This window comes from Amblyomma mixtum, chromosome 5, assembly GCF_055824585.1.
Source record: "Amblyomma mixtum isolate Tamu chromosome 5, ASM5582458v1, whole genome shotgun sequence".
NCBI lineage: Eukaryota > Metazoa > Arthropoda > Arachnida > Ixodida > Ixodidae > Amblyomma > Amblyomma mixtum.
Genome location: NC_143016.1, coordinates 47,827,094 through 47,846,192, shown reverse-complemented (window position 1 = coordinate 47,846,192; position 19,099 = coordinate 47,827,094). Strand labels below are relative to the sequence as shown.

The following is a 19,099-nucleotide window of genomic DNA, read 5'->3' as shown; positions in this document are numbered from 1 at the left end:
CCCCTTCTGTGTCGTTGTGTGCTATCGCTTGAAGTATTCCGCAATGAACGTTTACCAACTTGCTCAGTTGTCTGCTCTGAAGCATGAAACCGTAAGCTAGGTATATGAGACAGTTGTATAGGGCTGTGTCATGAGGCGGATACAAAAAATGCCGAAAAACCTATAAGGCATCGATATACATCTTTCTGTGTGCTGCGTGAAACGAAACAACAGAAAGGAAAACTGTACAGAATACTCAGCTCTCAAGGAAAAAAAAAGTCAGTGACGATCAGTGCGATCCATGCAGCAGAGTATGCGTTAGCATTAGTGTTTCCCCTTGGCGGTGGCGGGTGGCGTGGTTCATTTTATCGATATCCGTGTGCCCCACCGTACCCACTCGCCACTCTCCCCGCCTCTCGATTGTAATTGGCGACCGCGGTTTTTCTCTCTCTACATTACACTGCCCTTTCCCTTCCTTCTCTTCATCACCTCGTCATTTCAATCTGTCCACTTCGCCTCCTTCCCGAGGCTACACACGCTGCCTTCAGTGCAGGACACTTTTCGCGCTAATTGGGGTTCTAATGGCTGTGCATTAAAATCCTCTGTGGACACAAAAATCATCAGTGTGTGGGCCTGCTGAAGTGGAGCAGAGCTTGTTTTTTTTTCCCCGAATGAGCCACCGAGGTCATAACGAATCAAAATTTTCTGGTCACCTAGGGTCGACCTCAGGTTCAGTCAAAAGAGCTACTACTGGGGCTAGTTGGAAATACATTCTTGAAGGTATTGGTGAGCGCTATCGAAATACGGAAAATGGACGAACACACAGGACGAAGCGCTTTCGTTCAGCTTTTCTTTTTCGCACCTCATAAAGTTTATCCTTCTGCTCCCCCTTCTTTGTAAAGTGCGCTGTTGGGGCCAGTGTTGCTGCATTTCATGCTGTAGCATTTTCTGCCTTGTTATACATGCTGTCCGCGGCTTGTAGTGGCCGAAAAGGTGGCTGCGCATCAACAAGCGTCTAGCTTGCTTATTGTACTTGGCAGATAAGAAAGAGCCCCTCAGTGAAGCCACTGCGACAGGAGAAAGCAGAAGGTTAGAAGTGAAACTGGAAATTTTGAAGTATCGGACATGTGCAAATGAAACTTAAGAAGTGATTACGGTAGAACACAAGATCAAGACTAAAGTGTATTTGGCAGGGCATGCCTGCAGGCTAGGGCAGTTCCCGGGAAAACCCGCACGGCAGCAAGTCAGAGCTGAAACGTACACTTCAAGTGGCCCTTCTCGACAACGTTGACCGACCAGGAGTAAAGGACCCTGACGGAATCACTGCCTGCCCACTCACTGCCAAGAAGACCGCTATACAGAATGGATGATGAAACGACCTTGTTTCATCCACGGCAATCAACAGCCTCTGGATGCTTCGGTCGATGGCAATTTCAGCGGAGCTCTCTCTATGAGAATAGCACAGACGACCTTGACTGAACCGTTGCCTAATCGTCTAGGGAAGAAAAGGAGAAATAATCAGACACAGGAACCGAAGAACGCCGGTGTAAAGTGTCTAGGCTGTGTGCGTCGTGCCCCGGCGAAACGTGTCATTTCAGCAGCTGGGAGCGTTTCTTCTGTCTGCAGTTGAAGTCGGGGGAGTAAATACGTTTCTGACACCTTTTATGCGGGGTGCCAGCGAAGGCGCCGGCTACTCGCAGCTGTACACAGTGCGCCAGCCTCATCACAGACAGGAGGCGGAAATTCGAGAAGCTTAAATTTCGTCGAGTGAGGGCTGCGTGCAAATGGGCTGCGTCTCTTCTTTTTTTACTGTTATTATTCCTCGTTTCCCGCGCACTGGGCTCTCTTCTTGCCGTTGCCACCCTAAAAGCGAAGTGTCTCACTCCGCCTGTGCGTGGAAAAGAAATGTAGCACCTCCGTGTCTTAAACTTTATGCGATACGTGAGCGTTTGTTCGTGTTGAACGCGAAGGAAGCGCTAACTGACTGCTCCTCGCGCTACTACACTCCGGGCCGTAAACTCTGCGTGAGTCTTTAGCGTTTCGCCCCTTTTTATGGCTTTATCAGAGACTGTGGTCGCTTATTTTATGCGCCTCCTTGTTTTTAACCACCGTGGCCCCCTTCCCTGTGTGTTTTCATCGAGGCGTGTTGGGGTATAGTTCGCTTTTCAGCAAAGGACATCTTTGAGCGCATACATTTATCACCCGCGGTATGAAAACTGATTTTGTTGGCGCAGCCTTACGCGGCAGCTTGTATAGTTAATAACGTTCCGCTATAGTGCAGCTTCGCAGGAAACCAAAATCACACTCGAAGGTTTTTGTGCTTGCACGTATATAGTATACCGCGCAGTTGCCGCGAGCAGAAATGTGCCCAGTGTGGCTCATAACTCGTGCCGAATGACGCACTCAAGAGGAGGCGCACTACGTACGGGAAATACTTATTCTACTGCAGCATCTGACTTGACGGGATGATTAAAGCTCACCTCATTACCAGGAATTCAGGACAGCAACCATCCAGGGCCGCTAAGCCTAAAGCGGCCTATCACGTTGCAACTGCAACCACCCAGTCACTCTGTTTCTTGCGTCACGGATGATGTCAGCGAGATACTTTTCAAAGTTGATGTCCATGCGCAATGTGTTGCAGCCAGGGGCACTAGTAGCACTTGTACGGAATTCCTGGTAATTATAGTACCTGGAAGTGTGGCCCATAGGCCCCAATTAGACATGAATTACAAAACGACAAGCTTCTGTCTCGGATATCTATTGGCTGTTTCAGTGGAGCCCGCTGCTAATTAAAAAAAAAAAAAACAGGCTTTTTGAGGTGTGTCGATCACTCGTGCGACTCATGCGGCGTGTGGCGGCGGGCATCAGTTAACAAGGGAACATTCTTAACTAACAACCAGATTCTTCATCATCATCATCAGCCTGACTACGCCCACTGCAGGGCAAAGACCTCTCCCATGTCTCTCCAATTAACCCTGTCCTTCGCCAGCTGTGGCCACCGTATCCCCTCAAACTTGTTAATCTCATCCACCCACGTAGCATTTGCCGCCCCGTGGCAAAAACAAGGGTAACAACAATCAGGTTAACTAATGAAAACAGTTCGCCTTTTAACTATTACACTTAGGGGCCTGGTTGGAGCTCGAGATTTGTAGCTGTTCCTTAGTGATGGCCTTGTCAGTCCTTATGAAAGCGCGATTACGCTGGGCGCGGTGACGCTACGAATTCTGACTACCTCACGCGTCATTGAAATCCGGGAGAGGCTGTATGCAGCGCACGCAGGGACGCCCGGATGCACATGTTACTCGGATGCGCATGTGTCACGTACGCAGTCGAGACACACTTGTCAAGGCAACGCGTGAAACACTGGATAAGGGTGTAGTTAACAAAAACCTTTTCACCCTTGTTTTAGCTCCTTTGAGAATATTAATGTGTTGGGGGCCGAAAATATGCGTGGCGTCGCACACTCTAACGAATACGCCTATATGGGAGTAAAAAGGGGTGTAAGCTGACCTCTAGCGCCCTCCCTAAAAGTGAGTGCACCAGGGGACATCTTCTCCCTTTTTACTTCTTTCGGTTTGACTGTTAGCCCAAACACACCTTCCAAACCGCAGCCCGCGCCGGTGTTGTCACTTTTGCAGCAACTCAACTCCTTTTTAGGTCTCACTTTTTTGTAGCAGGCAAGAACGGGCTGCCTTCCGTACCCTTGTTGGGAAGCCCCTGCACTAACGTTGTCTTTGAAGACAATCGCCTTTCTCATTGTGCGGCTTCGCTTGGTCGGCGGCTTTAGGTACATTTGCCTCAGGAAAAAAAAAGCAATAATCCTCAAGCGCTTCAATGCCTTCTGGAAACCAAAAAAAGGCTTTGCCGGAGTTTGGAATTCGGTCGTACAATATAAACACGAATACGCCCATATGGGAGTAAATAGGGGGTAAGGCATGTCCTCCATCGCACTCCATTCTATAAAAGGGAATGCGCTATATAGAGGACATGTTACTCCGTTTTTCCTCCTTTATGTTTACAGTGTGTCAACATTTCGGCGTAAAAGTTACCGAGACGAATGCAGCGCGCTTTTTTTCTTTGGTTTTTAGATGCCTAAAATCAAGGCATTTTTTTTTTCATTCCTTCTCTACTAAGCGCTCACCTTTGCTGGCATTTTCGCAGTTAGTTTCACGGAAGGAAGAAAAAAACCGAAACGTGATAAACGTATAATAACAGAAGTAAACATTTGACAAGCTCATGATGCACTTTGTGAAAGCGGATATTAATAGCCCTGCAACACAATATACCGGGTGTTTCAGCGATCAGTTTATATATATATATATATATATATATATATATATATATATATATATATATATATATATACACACACACCGGTGGCATGTGGTTGTTTTTTTTTTCTTCTGTTTTCTAATCAATTAGCTTTAAGCGATAACATATTCAGTAATGTTCTAAATTGATCAACACCACAAAATAAATAAATCAATTAAAAAATCCCCTGTGCCCCTTGGTTTCTGTGGCTGTTGGCTTCTTTCATATTTATAACGAGCCCCTCATCCCCTTCCCTTGTTTGCTATATATATATATATATATATATATATATATATATATATATATATATATATATATATATATATATATATATATATATATATATATATATATATATATATATATATATTTTCTCGTGGGTGCGATCAGGAAGCATTTAAACGCGCACAGAATCGTAGCATCACTATAGATACGCTTCCTGGTGTCATCATTTAAATGTCGTCACATGCGCAGAGGTCCGGAGGCGCTCCGCTATTTGGTCCTTTTTTTTTCACGCATACTCTGCATTAGTTCCTCGCTGTGAGCAACAGCAGCCACTTACAGCGTTTAAGCATTCGTCATGCTAATCTGACGGGACTTTCCGGTAACCCAGAAAAGCGGGGGTTTATTTATATACCCCGCCGACCCGCCATGATTCCGAGCTTTTAAAGCGCTCCAATGCAGCACGTGCGAAGAACCGACGCGTGCGTGTCCAACCTCCGCAGCCGTAATTCACTGGAGCCTTAGCTCGCTTTGCGCATTATGCACGGTATTCAAAAGAAACGAAGACAAAGAAAGCGGCGCATACCACAGCCCCGTCTGTTTCAAGGCGAACTAAAGACGGGGCGCCAATTTTCCAATTAGCTCGAAGGGTTTCTCTTAATTAGCATGATTGGTACCCTTGGCGGAACATCAAAAGCGGCCCCCGGCGATTATAGGCCGGCTCACGAGGGGCTCGGGGCGCCACTCCCAACACGTCGCGGTCACGAGTTGCACGCCCTCGTACCCGTTCGAAAACAGCGGCATTCCTCGCTCATTTAATCTTTCGGAACTTCGCCCATCAACGGGTTCTGCAGCTGGGCCAGTCAACTTTGAACTGTTCGGAGAACATGTCACTCCAGAGCACTGGAACTTCTCCAGAGGGTGCAAACTGTTGGTCATATTATGAACAGATAAGCTGCTGATTCTACAGGCAAAGGAAAAAAAAATAATGACCTGGTATGTCACAAAAATCGACCAGACCAACAAACTAGGCAGTCAGTACTGGCTTAGAGGCAGTCAGTTTTAGCTTAGAGGAGACGTATTTATGCTTAAGCATTCGTGTAAGACGTACTCGGACGTAAATGGCAACTCCCTTATAAAAATGGTCTATAGACAGTCTATAGACTTCTTATAGACTATGTTGCCTTCCTATAGATACTTCTATTTGTCTATACATAGTCTATAGACTGTCTATAGACAAAAGTTTACTAAAAGTGTATGCCCATAAATCTATAGCTTGTCTGTAGACTGTCTATAGGATTTGTATTGCCTGTAGACTGTTCTCTACGGTTTGTCTATAGACCAGAAGTCTATGGACAGTTTACAGACTGTCTAAAGAAATTTTTGTAAGGACTAGTAATTCGGTATACTTCTAGGTTAGTGCGTGCCAAAGCTCTGTAGTGTTCTGTTCGGCTGGCCTTGCTGCAGATGAAGACAAAATTTTGTATCGTCACCTCGTGACATTTTAAACCATGCAAGAACTCGATTCTGGGCTTGAAAATGCTGCTTGAAAATAACCTCATCTTATCTAAGAATTTAATACTGTCCAGTTGCTTTTAGCAAACCGTTCGGGCAAAAATGGTCCCAATGCTATTTATAACGGTAGGCCAGTACGTGCAATATGCAGTTGAACCAAGGAACTGTTGCACAGCGGCTGGAAAAGCCAATAACTGACCTCAGTATCGAGTGCTATCTCCAGTCCCTGAGGCAAGAAGATATGCGTGGAAAAAGCCATTTTCTTTGAAACGAAGAAAAGCCAGGGAGAATATATACACATATATAGTTTCTGTTTTGTTTGTTCTGAAGATACACTGAAGAAAGGATGACGCTAGCGCTGCCTTACGGCATGTCCTCTCTTTTTGCCAATTTGGCTCTCACGTAAATGATTACTAGGTCTCTTTCCTTCACCAGCCACGAGAAAATTATGTTACCTCATGCTCACCCTGGTTTAAAAGCACGTTTGTTTATTTCTTACATAACGTAAAGAGAGATATAGACTTTTTAATGATATTTGGTAAATAGTTTCTCATTCCTCGTATGCTTGTCTGCTGGAGGCAGAGAGGCTTACTTCCAAAAATGGTTTCCTGATCTACCAAAAGAGGCAGCCTTGATCGAAGGTTTCCGTGGATCATCGACCACAAGAGCAATGCTTTTCGTCCACGCTGTCGCGAGCAGGGTCTCTTCTGACTAGGAACTTGCGACTCCGTGGCTGTCAGTTTGGTTGCCGCGTTTATGAGCAAACCTCGCCTCTCTCTGACTCGGCTACAAGAGTATGCAGTCCGTAATGAATGCGCTTTTGGCCCCGGTTAAGGAAGGAAACATCGCTTTTCTTGAGCGTTCGTACTTCTCCTTGAGGCCGCTGATGGTTTCTTCGTATTTTGCCGACCCCCACACATCCAGAGCCGAGTTATTGCCTTCGGTGGGCAAATGTTACGAGGAGAGGCATTTGGGAGTTGTGCCCATTCGTTTGGCTTGTTAAGGGCGCTTCGATGTTTCCCCGATGACACATTTCGATGCGAAAGGGTTGTAGCGGCGCGCCTGTTGTGACCCATTTCCCCAGTGTCCGCTCCCGCAATCATCCATCAAGTGGGTCGTGTAATGGATCGGCCAGAAGCGGACCAGGCGCGAACTCCTCGTCTTGCCGAGTACTGGCGATCGCCGCCGCAGACGAATAGAGGCGGGCCGCCACTGCTGTGCTGCTGTTGTCACTGCCAGCCTCGTTCCTTTATATATATATATATATATATATAGTGTTCGTATATAGTTTCTGGTCTTGTTTCTCCGACGTTCGATAGGCTTGGAGAAAACCCTGTTTGTGTGCCGAAGCTCGCGCTTAACAAATGGCGCTTGCAATCTTCCCCTGCGGAAATAAAACTTTTCAAAAAGAACGGGCTGGAACGGGACGGGACGGGGTGATGATAAAAACACGTCATTTTTACGGCTCAAAACTTCTTCAGATTCGCGGTCTTCTCCTATATTGTTGCTTCTCGCTCGCGCACCCTTCTTTTGCGCTGGTTTTCTCGAGGGAAAGTTCGGTCGCATTTTTATGTGTGTATGTTTTCTAGGCAGCTCTGTGGCCGCGAGCAGGCTCTGAGATATCGCCGCTGGCTGCTGAAGCCTTTCTCTTCTTGGCTGCGGGGCGAGCATCGATGGGAACTCGAGATGGGACTGGAGACGCCAGAAAGGAAATCCTGCGTAGATTGGCATCGCCCCCTTATCTGACTGGCTGGACGGACGGAGAAGCAGCTCTCGCCACCACGGCTTCTTGTCCTTTTTTGGGCCGCACTTTTTCTTCCCGGCAACACGCCGGAGCTCGCGTTCCAGATAGCGATCGACGCCGTCCCGTCCCGTCGTCCCGGCCGCGAAAGAAGAACTTCGGGGGCAAGCCGCACCTTCCGGCCGCGTTTCGAGCATTCGTCAAGGTGCGCGTTCGCGGACCCGTTCCTTCCTCCCTGCTGCGATGCTGCGGCCACGAATAGACTGCGAGCCGCAATGGTGCGACAACGCGAGCCCCCGCACGGGCGTCAGTGGCGCGACGAATATGAAAGCACGAATGGGGGGGGGGGGGGGGGGGGGGGGGTAACCGGGATGAGGAGGGGAGGGGATTCTTTCGCGGCACGGCGTCTCGTAAAGGTACATGCTCAACGGGAGGCACGGTGCCTTTCTTTGCAAGACCCTCCCTTCTCCCTTCACCCCTGCCCCGCTCCTCCCCGCCCCATACTACTGTGCAGGAGGTATACACGTTTTGTGGCGCTTCTCCTATCTCAGCATCTGCGGGGTCGGAGACCCAGAACCGTTGGTTGCTTTTGAGAACCGCCGTGGTGCGTGCAATGTCGAGGGTGAAAGCACGTATCTCTGCTCAAGTTTAATTGGGACAAACATAAGCCGTGTGCGTGAAGCAGTTGTTTAGCCACCATTTCTTGGCGTGTTAAACGTTTTTGCACGGACGAATGAATATCAGATGTCTCCTCCGCAGCGAAGTCTCGGAGGCGCAACCTGAGCGTCGTATCCGGTCGATAGGTGCCTCCTCTCGCTTGCGAAGAACCGTATTCGGGTCCTGTGATTGAGGAGCATTGCTAATGACTAGCCTTCCTGCTTGAGCCAAGCCTATTACTCGAGTTGAAAGCTATGTGCGCGAGGCTTCCGCTGCCTCCGAACCTTTAGAATAGGGGTACCCTATCGGCTGGGAGAACCTTATTGGTTTTTTTTTTTTTTTGGGGGGGGGGGGGGAGAAAAGGAGGGAGGGAGGAAGCGGTCTTACTGGCTCCTCTAACCTATATTCTAACCTATTCTTAAAGTTTGGGGGCAACAGAAGCCTAGCGCGCAAAGCTTTGAACACAAGCAACGGGCTCGACTGAAGCTGGGAGCCAGTGCGCAGGTGCGGGACAATAACGCCCCCCGGGTTACTGTTTTGCGCATGCGCACTGTCGCCCCTCTATTCTTAGCGTCGCTTTATCCACACTCGACAGGGTACAGGGGCCATTTTTTAATTCAGGTGCCCACAGAAGTTTCCGTAACGGACAAAAAAGATGAATTTTCTTGCTGCCCAGATGCGCAGCCAGTTGCGCAGAGAAGTTCAAAGCACACCTTTTAGTCATTCCCGAATGCTCCTGCGCTGATGTGCTTGATCGTACACGTATTAACACGAGATCCTCGCTGGCAGCTTCCTCGTTCTCCAGAAACAGCAGTCCATTCTACACTTCAATGCATCGTCGGGGTAGGCTAGAAAAGTGACCTCCTTCACTTGTCTCAATTCAGTCAGTTTATTAGGCGGGGCACATGAAGGAACGCATTTAAATCACTCCCACAACTCATTACGTCATTTTATTTCCGAACGCCGCATGTTACGTCGTTGTTCGTTTTGGCCAGGCTTGGGGTTTAACGTCCTAAAAGGACTCAGGCTGTGAGGGACAGCCTAGTGGAGACCTCCGAATAATTTCGTCCACCTGGGGTTCCTGCAACGTGCACCGACATCGCACGGTACCCTATCCTCTAGCATTTCGCCTCCATTGAAATACGATTGCCGCGGCCGGTATTGAACCTGCGCCTTTCGGGTCAGCAGCCGAGAACCATAACCACTGTGCCATCACGGTGGCAAATATATATATAATATATATACACTCGAAAAAGGCTGGTCCACCAGCCGAAACGTCGTGAATTAAATCCTGTTATGTTTTTCAATTTCTGGTGACTTTATCTTATATTGATCGATCAGCTGCCAAGAAATCAGTTTTGATAGATATATATATATATATATATATATATCGTATTGGTTTTCTGGAACATGAGTTAGGAACAGATACCGGCCTACCAAGATCTCTTTCCGCTTTTCTGGCATTCCATTGCTGCCGGGCACAACAGAGAATGTCTATGCTAGCAAACAAAAAATAATCCCATCAAGATGGACTTCGTTGCCTCTATGGCGAGCCTTCCAAGCTTACTCGCACACAAGCACTGAAAGTGCTTGCCTCTCTTTTTTTTTTTTTAATCTGTAGCCTTGGAGCCCGTAAAAACGAAGAGGAGGACCTGTGGAGAGAAAGCGAACAAGATAACGCCCGGCAACAATATCCGTAATGCAGGGCCTTAATGTCGCCGCGAGTCTTAATCAGGGAGAACGCACTCCGCCCCCGCGCCGCCGCAGCGAGTGAATTAAGCCTCATCTCCTGCTGCTATCGCAATTACTCGGAAACGGGGCTAAATACCCGCGCAGCTAGCCAGATCGAATCCCTTTCATTCCCCCTCAACGCATATAGCGGGGCACGCTGTGCGCACGCTTTCCATCGCTCATCATCAGGGGTCAGAGCCAGCGCCCGCAATCCAAAGCCGGGCCCGGGGTGAGGGGAAAAGGGGGGGGGGAGGACCCCCTTGCGCGAGTTTGTTTTGGCTCGGGGCCGCCGATACCCGCCGCTCGCTCTCCTCATTAAGAAAAGGAAAAGAGATGAGAGAAGAACAGCGATGTGCAAAAGAAAAGCAAGGAGATGAGAAGGCTGGCGAAGAAGAAAGATGGAAAGAGGACGTGAAAATAAACAAGCAGGCGGGCATGGATCGAGGCGCCACGACTTGCCAAGAAGGAAGCGAAGGAGGCGTCGCATCGGCGTCGGCAGTTCGCGGCGGCGGCGGCGGCGAGGAAGCCCCCAAGAAGGAAAAAAAGGAGGGTCGGGGAGGGGATGCGGGAAGAGGGGGAGGAGGAGAGTAGAGGATAGCGGTGCCGAGCGCTCTCGAACGGGGGAGCGGGCGAGAGGGCACGGCGGTACGGGGCGCTCGGTGACGCCGCCGAGTCGGGCCTTCACGCATCCATGCGCACACCGCCGCGGGTTCGGGCCAGCGTCGTCGACGACGACAGCGGCGGCGGCGCGTCTGATGGGCGACGTCATTATTCCGAGCCGGGGCACACATGTCCACAAGAACCTCGAGGTCTGGGCCGGAGCTGTGGAGGGGGGCCTGAGAGGCCCTTACCCGAGCTGCCCGGACCGCGCTTTCCACGGAGCCGGCGACGATGCGTGGCGAGGGGTCTTCGGTTTTGGAAGGGGAACAGGATAATCGCGGAAAGGGTTTCCGTGGGGCGGCAAGGGAAAGAGTCGTATCGGCGACAGAAACGAGGCAGGACCCCCCGCCCGAGCTGGGACCCCTGCGGAGCGAACGCTGCTCGTGGTAGCTGCGCTGTAGGCTACATTGTTGTCCTCGCTTTGAGCCTGCGTTCTCGTCATTCGGTTTTGCGGGGTTGAGCTTGCCTCTTTTTATCGTCTTGGAAGTGTTGCTTCCACCGCCGCATCTTATTAATGTCTGCGTTGAAACTGTGTGTCATGGGCACGCGAGCGGATAATGATACGCTTAAATATTTTGTGCGCATTGTACGTAGGGAGCAGATTGCTGAACAAAGCGCACCTATAGCTCTGATGCGCGATTCGTTCCATAGCAACGAGGGGAACCGGTGTTTCATAGCAATTTTGCAAAGGAAACGCTTTGTCTTCTATGTCATACACTATCGAAAACTACCAATTAGATTCCTGTTGGACCAGAACATTCTCGGAGCGCTGCGGATGGACTGACGCTGTCTTTGGCAGTGGAAAATACCGACCGCGTGGCTGTTGCAGGACCAAGAAAAGTGACCTGGCAGTTTAGATCACCATTGTAGCTTGCACGTAGCTGGCTGTTATGTCCAGCGTTCAGTTTGCCTGCCAGCCACATTTCAACGTTTCTGTCTTACTGACGTCACCACTTTTATTTATGATGCCGGGACTTATCTTGGATGCCCTCGGCTGGCGTGTCAGCGAATTCACTCATGCTTTACCTTTTCTCGCGGTTTCAGTCACTGACTCTCGCAGGCAGTACTTGTGGATTTAACCACGTGACCGAATTTGTGCAATTCTTCAGATACAGGTTCGACCTCAGGTCTATATTAGCGTCGATAGCATATGCCCATAATGCGGTAAATTTACGTGGGGCAGCGAAGGAGGAACCTGAGGAGGAACCTAATTGTGATTTATTGTGACAACGCGCACGGCTTTTCCGCCGAACGTCAGCTTCAACGCTGTCGCGTTAATTTGGACACTGGTTCCCAAGCATAACTGTCCATAAAGCGAGTCGTTCGTAATAACGATTCGCGAAAAAAAAAAAGTATTCAGAAAAAGAAAACACGCTATGATTAGGGTCTGCTTCTGGGCATAGTGGTGGTGAGTGAAGTTTGAATTATACAGTATTTTGGGACCTCCAAGCCAATTCTCCTCGTCGACATTATGCTTGAAATATAGCGGTGCAGCTTCACGTACCTGGTCCCCAATATGATACGCTTGATGGCGTCTCATGGCTAGATGGCCAACATATACTACGACTGTTCACAACCACCCCATTACTCAGTGCGCTGAAAATTGCTGAACAAGCTTTCTGCGTACCACAAACTGCCTCTACAGTAGCCTTCATAGCCATTCATGCAATACGGCAAATGGTAAGGGACGCCGACCCGATAACTTTGTGCTGTAAAGCATGAAACCAGAAAATGAAAGGCCTATCAATCAGTCATTTGCCATTTCCCACTGAACTGGTGTGGTGTCCTGCTCTCAAATACAGAAACTGAAACATCTGGTTGGGGCTGTAGAGATTTTGTTCTCCTACTGTCCGTATTAAGGCGTCAGAGATGCATCGGCCCCAAAATGATCTGTGCATTTTCCCCCTGTCCATTGTCCGGACAGCGAGTTTCCATATTAACGAGGCGTAAATACACCGAAAAAGTGTGTTCCCCAGAAAAAAAAATGTATTCGAATTGTCCATATTAGCGGGGTTCGTATTGGCGAGGCACGACTGTAATGACAAATGTGGTGGCGCCGCACGTTGACAATGAAGCGCGCCTGTATCTTCTTCCCAGCTGACATACGCTGCCACTGCAACCTTGCGCCGTGCGTGTCCACGGGCTACATGTGCAAGTCGGAGTTGGGGCTTTGCTTCTCTGAGAGCGGCGTCCAGATGACGTCTTCCCTGAACGCCGCCGCCACGACGGCACCCCGCCACGGTTGCGTCGACCTGCTGGCCGACGTCTCGGGCGACACCAACTACGGCTGCCAAGCACCCGCCGAAGGCGCGCCGCCGTCTTCGCTGCAGGAGGCCACTCTTTCGGAGGGTCGCCAGTGCTGCAGCGAAGACATGTGCAACTTCCAGAGGGACTTCCCGGAGCCGGGTGCCTCAGGTAAAGAAATCCGGATAATCAGAACGAGCGCCTATTTCCCGGCACTAGTACTATATACCGGGACGCGACTTACACATCGGAGAATAATATACTCATGGCCTTTGTTGACACTGCCAACGACCCGTAGCGTGATGATCCTAGCGACGCGGCACGACAGCTCCTCGTTTTATAAGCCAGTATGGTTTCAAGCACGGTACAACAAAGATCTAACAGTATCCGTGCTAGCAGGGGCGTTTACTGACCGAACTTTCGTCCAAAGTAGGTTTCATAAGAGAAGATCGAGCTTACAGCTGTGAAACCGTTGTAAGTGTAACAAATACGGCCAGTCTATATCTGCATGTACTGTTCTTCATTGCCCTGTGGTACGCACGTGTACGTATATCTCGGCAAGAAACGCGTGGAAAGCGTTCGTGAGCACTGCGTCGCTGATTGCCAACTGTCCTGTCCCCATCCCCTCCTCACAGAGTCGAGGACGCGGGGTGGCGATCAGCAGCAGCCTGCCGCGGGCTCCCTGACGCGCCTGGTGTGGTTCCGGGCGGCAGTGATCGCGGTGCCAATCGCCGGCGGCTCCGTGCTCGTGCTGCTCGTGCTGCTGGCCGCCCGGCTTCTGCGCAAGGACAGCGAGCTTCCGTCCACGGCCGCCACTTTCCACGAGGCGCTGCACAAGGGACGACACCGGAGCATGCTCCGCGTCTGCCTTCGCGGCTGCTTCGGAAGCAGCGGCGACGCCGCCACGGACAAGGGTGTGGTGCGCGTCTGAAACGTCGTGCAATCCCGGTGTGCGGCCAGCAGGAGGGCTTCCAGCATCGCTACCACCTTCTTCACCCACACGCGCGTTTCCCTGGTGTTTTCTTTCTTCTGTTATTTATTCTCTTTTCCTGCCGCGTCCACGGAGAGACGTGTCCGCCTTGCGGCGCAAGACAGTGCTTGTCAGAAGAAGAGCTGTTGCTTGTTAGCTCGTGCTGTGGTGGCTACGCTGGGGCGTTCGACTGTCACTGTAGTCAGCTGTTAACGCGCAGCAGATTGCTGCAGCTCGCATTTCTGCGGTTACGTGCCAAAATATTCGTACGTCGTCGAAATGCTCCGACGATGTTTGCCGTGCCAAATTACTCACGTCGACTTCACTAGGCCAGTCTCTATCAAAACTGAAGATTGTTGAATCCTGCTTACTTGTGCCGAAGGCATTGTTGGATTCTTTGATGCTAGTGGACAATTTGTCATTGTCGCTCAGACGTTGTGGGCCTCCTGCTTCCAACTGACTTTGGGAGCGACAGTGTATTGTTTCCTGCGAACTAAAAACTGTGGAGGAATTATCCGTCGGAAATTACACACCTTCGATAGAACTTACCATCAGTCCAGTGACACCGTCTGTTAAGGAGGCAGGCACCTAGTCATTGCAAGAGCTACTTGCATCACATGTTTTGTTCTCCGCGTATTTGTTGCAATTTTTTATTTTAACTCTTGAGCTGGTCCCAGCAATGCATTTTTGTGATGTTGCAGGCTAACTGCAACATTCAGCCAGACAGTCGAGAGAATTTTTCTAATAATAGCGTTCAAACGGACTGTTGTATGCTTTTGCACCTATTTTGTAATACTCGGCTGGATATATTCAGCTTCTGCAAGTTTGGACTTGGCCATGAAGAGGCGATGCATTTAGTAGCCTTTAGCCTGTTCCATTTCAGTTTACCAGATACAGCGTTACACTATACTGAATTTTGTACCTCGCCATTGCCATGCATTTGACCTGCCGGCTGTTTGTGATGTACAAGCGGCTGGCGGGGTTTAGTATGAGGAAAGACCAATTACGCATCAGTCTAGCTTCTGCGTGGTATTATATGAGTGCATGTGAGAAATCTTTCTGCTGTAGCTCGCACACTTACGTACTCCCGCTTTTTCGTCTGAATGATGAAGCCATATTTTTGCTAGCAAAAGGCGCCCTGCCGTACTTCCACAAAGTACCTAAATCACCGAGACGTAAAGCCTGCCAGCACTGCGTCGGGAGTAACCGCTTGCTAGAGAATGTACCAAATAGAAGCGTGCCACAGTAGTTTTTCAAGAATAGCAAGCAGTGTAACTTGCCGCCAGTCTTTTGGGGACCCTGTACTCTCCTCTTGAGCATTGCCTTTGTGCCACTTTGCCTACAACCATTTAGCATCTTAGCAGTCTTCACCAGAGCACTAGTTATTTCATAAGATACATCTTCTCTTACATACAGCGTGAGGAAAGGAATCTCACGAACATCACATTTGAAGCCTTGTCCTTTGTGGACTTGGGAACTGCGGTTCCACTTGCCCTTGAAGTATGTACGTCCGCATTCAAGCATTTTAAAGCGAGTAGTCTTAGAGGAAAAGTAGCTATAGTTCTCGAGACGCGTCCTTTTCCAAAACGTGCCAAGCAAATCTCTTAGCCGGCGCTAGTGCATGACATGCTAAGTCTGAAAGCCGCTTATGTAGCGTACAAAAGGGCTGTGCCCAAATCAAGCTAAAGCCCATGTTCACACCTGCGGTTACTTTAGTCGGATACAACTCAAGACCGAAGCGGCAAATACTCCAGAAAGAAGCTCGTCCAACCAAAGGCGTCGCCCGATTCTCCTCCTCTTGCCCTTGACCGACCCTTTTGGACCTGGTTGCGTGAAATCGCAGGGGGTGGCAGATGAATGGGGTCTAACCACTGTTCAATCGGGTCAACCGCGGAGTCATGAAAATCGATCGACGCCATTGGCTGGAGTGCTTCCTTTGAGGGGCATCTTCTGCTTCGTTCTTGAGTTGTATCAAACTATAGACCGCGGGAGTTTTTCGGTCATTGTGTCGCTCACTTAATACGAGTGGATTTGCTCGGCATCGGTCTCACATTGTTTTGGTTCGCTTAAGAGTTTAACAAAAGGTGCCTTCGAAAAGTTTGAATTTTGTGGGATGGCAAAGCAAGGGAATTACGTTCGGATTCATTGAAAGTACCGTCTGTGACTAGCACTCGCTTTTAACCGCTGCTCGAGTGGGTAGCGTGGTTCTGATAGCGCACCTGGCGTTCTGGTTGCACTTGAAAGCAGTTGCGACATTTCTGCCGACTGTGTACACCGTCAGAGCGACGGAGTCGCCGGAAGACCTACCGGACCCGGCGACAAACCGGTTATTGCAAGCAGCGGCTACAAAGTGTTTGACATAGACGGTGCATGATGAAAGCCAAGAGGTGGCTGACAGGAGATACAGGATTTGAGCCGTAGTGCGTTGTTGTTACTGGTTTAGTATAGATTACTTAGAATTGAGTGACGGGGTGTTAAAAACTATAACCCTGAAAAAAAAAATAGAAAGCTATATGACGAGCTGATATTTGCTGTGTGCCACTTCGCATGTTTGTGGGGTACTTGGTCGATCGTTGGCAAAGTAAAAAATGGTGACAAACATCAAGATGTACACGCAACAACTGCATGATTGTGGCCTCAAGTCCACTTTTTTTTTTTTGTCTTTGGTTCTTGCTTTGCGTTGACGAATTTGCCTCAGGCGATGTGTCCCGTTCACAGCGCCGCCCAACGCATAGTGCTGCTGTCAAACTGCGAACAAAAGTGCAGTGTCTTATAAGCTTGTGTGCAAGCGAGTTCAAAGTGGAATGAGTCATGGGCAGAACTGAGTTTGTTTTTGTTTTTTCGTACGTGTAAATTTGTGAAGACCGCCCGGAGTTTTCTTCAACAAGGTTAGCCGCCCACAGATCGTAGCTAAAGATATTATTTCACTCCCTCTCTCGAATACTCGCGAACTGCGCAAGTCGCCGTTGGGCGACGTTCGAAAATTTAGGCTTCACCGTTGCCGATAAATAGAAACGCGCCACTGACTTCACACCCCTTTTCCTTGTTTAACCGATGGTCAACGTTCAACGGAATTCACAGTCTCGCTGTTTCGTTTCCGTGTTTCTCCGAAGTGCCAGATTGTTAAGCAGCATGTGCTCCGACTACATCGCGCTGTTTCGCCGACAACGAATGATGCCCACTCAGCTTGGCGAACGCTTTTCCCGTAAGCACTTACACGCACAATGCACAGATCGCTTAATAGCGCTAAGTAGAGCGACAATCACGGCAGCCCTGCGCTCGCATATTTGCCTAAAGCCTTAGCATAGCTTCTAAGGAAAGGGGGAGGGGGGGGGGGGGGGGGGGCGGCCGCGCACACCTTATGCAAGCACACTCGTTTTATACACTCCAGCCTCCTCCCTCTGTCGCATAACAGCCGAGCACGTAGCTGGTAGAAGTCTATATAGCGTATAAAGGAGCCCCTATATGAGTATATTTGTATATACGAACGGCGCGCGCGCTTCAAGCTCAACCGTCTCTTACCTGAACGCTTCCTGCCTTAAACCAAAATCTTGGCTGAGTAGTCGTAGGAGAACGTAGGTGCAGAGAGCACTGCAGCCCGTGGTCGCGTTGACGTCCGCAGCAGGACCCCTCCTCGCACGGTACCCCCTCTGCACTCACCGCCGGCATGTCGTGGAACGCTTCGGAGTCGTGGGGAGCGCTTTAGAGTGCTGAGCTACATTCCATGTTAAACGGATAACTTGATTGCAAGAGGTCATGCGACTGCGTAGTCCACTTTAAAGTCAACTGTTGGAAGTCACCTTTTTCGCATGAAGTAACCACCAGAATTAGTCTTCGCTGTTGCCTGAAGGCGCGCAGACAGCACTGTGCGTGAGGTGACTGCAACTATAAGTTGTATTCGTGCTGAAATGTCGAGGAGGTCGCGCGGCCAACTGTGAGTCCGCGACCAAGAAGCGATGAGGGCGACGTTGATAGCCGCCGCCACCCCATAAGGTCTCTGTCAAAACAAGAACTTATTTTCGGTACTGACGTCGCCGGTGGTGCGAAGTCGTACACTCTAAACACGAATACGCTTATATGGTAGTAAAAAGGGAGTAGGTTGTTCTCTAGTACACTGCGCTAGAGGTCAGTTCACTTCCTTTTTACTCTTTTCTGTCTGGAGTGTATGTGGAACAAGCATCACTTACAACTTACGAGGCGCCGCCGATTGATTCAGCCGCTTTGGGATTCGAATCGCTGGATCGGAAAGAAGTCGAGCAGCGCGCAGCTTCCCCTCGACAGTCGCTTCTCGACCAAAGTGACCATTGGCGACTGTCGCTTTGCGACCAAAAAGGCCGCACGACCTCCACGACTCGCCAGTGTGAACTCATTACCAACAAAGCACCAACCAGTGCACGACACGCAACTCGTATTTATACCGTTCTCGTTCGAAAACAATTAAGCCTTTTTTAAACCACCGTGCACGTTCCAGCAGGCGCAAGAATTAATTCGTATTAGCATCGAAAGATGGCACCTATGTTTGTGCCCGCTTGAAGTCATTGAGCAACGCGAGCACAGGCGCGGGGATTACTTGGCGTGAGCATCAAAAGATGGCGCCTATGTTTGCAACCGCTATGCAAACACATGTCCTAGCTTTAGTTTCATACGAGCCGACTTAGCTGAAGGCAAAAGTGAGCCAAGCCCTCCAGCGCAAACGACATCCCGCGGGGCTTCTCGTTTCCGAGGGGCGCGGGCAAAGAAGCCACATGTCGCCGAGTTGACGGCAGCGACGCAGCTGCTCATTTCGCGCGCGGCGCGCAATGCCGTGAAAGTGTTCCTTGCTCGGCGTCGTGCTAAACATAGACAAGAACGGTGATGGCGCAATTGGCCGCCTGTCGCTGCCGTCGAGGAGTCATGCCCAGCAAAACACAAGCGCCATGAGCGGAATCCGAAGCGCTTCCGGACGCTGGGAACGCTTTGCATGCTGGCCCCCCGCACCGCTGGCACGAGGGTGACGCTGTGGTGTGCGCTACATGTCGTTCGTTGTTCGTTAGTTCATAGTTTCAGAGTTGCGACCGAATATGCATCTT

General features: G+C 49.8%; 1 pseudogene across 1 annotated transcript in view; it reads left to right on the top strand.

Annotated features, from left to right (window-relative positions):
• LOC149342020 (uncharacterized) overlaps window positions 1–16,656 on the top strand; it is a 32,469-nt pseudogene extending 15,813 nt beyond the window's left edge. Inside the window, exons 2-3 of the transcript XR_016282996.1 lie at window positions 12,914–13,231; window positions 13,696–16,656. The product of XR_016282996.1 is annotated as an uncharacterized LOC149342020 (transcript). The remainder of the gene's footprint in view (window positions 1–12,913; window positions 13,232–13,695) is intronic.
• The last annotated feature ends 2,443 nt before the right edge of the window (window positions 16,657–19,099 follow it).